The following is an 816-nucleotide window of genomic DNA, read 5'->3' as shown; positions in this document are numbered from 1 at the left end:
GGTGGTGTGTGAGTGTGTGTGTGTGTGTGTCAGAGTGGGGGGTAGGGCGTCAAGCACATTCAAATACCATTTCTGAAGTATGTCAGAGTGCTTCACTGGTTTGTAAAAACCTCAGTCTGCATGATGATTTTAGAAAATTAAGATTTTAAAAGCATGCATGTGTAATAAAACTTATGCAGCTTTAATGTAATATATATAGAGAGAAACAAATGCACAATGGAATTAGAATTTGACCGTATGTCTTTATATTAAAAATAAACAGACTAAATATTTGTTAATATACTTCTGTAAACTATTCTAGCAGTGTCACATTTGTTCCCACATCAACTGTAATACTGACGTCAGGCTGCCTACGCCAATTAGTGCTGTCCAGGTTGCTAGGTCACCATGGTCAATTGAAAGACACATCAATAGAACTTGAAAAGGTTTCTCTGCGATCAGACGTTCTGACATATTAAGTAGAATAATGGCCAGGGGAAATACAGGCAAGGTCCTCCGGCTGGATTCAAATTACTCAGTGGTAAGAATTTGTTAAGGTCCTGCAATTAGTGGGGAAGAATGGAGCTATGGTGGGATCGAGAAAAGAAATACTAAAATCTTTTGAATCTCTATGTTGTGCTTTCCTGACACTGAATAGATATTGAAAAGTCTATTTTTCAAATTTCACTAAGTTTTACTAACTATTTTATAATAAACAAGATATGGTTACACACCCCTCACTAAAAAAACTAAAGCAAAATGTTGATGCTAGTGGTTGCAAATGTTATCTGCAATCAAAACTACATCATATCTGAATTAACTGATGCATTAATTCAG

The sequence above is a fragment of the Sinocyclocheilus anshuiensis genome, unplaced genomic scaffold, assembly GCF_001515605.1.
Source record: "Sinocyclocheilus anshuiensis isolate Anshui unplaced genomic scaffold, SAMN03320099.WGS_v1.1 scaffold797, whole genome shotgun sequence".
Taxonomy (NCBI): Eukaryota; Metazoa; Chordata; class Actinopteri; order Cypriniformes; family Cyprinidae; genus Sinocyclocheilus; species Sinocyclocheilus anshuiensis.
The sequence above is the reverse complement of the archived record's forward strand: the minus strand, read 5'-3'. Positions refer to the sequence as shown.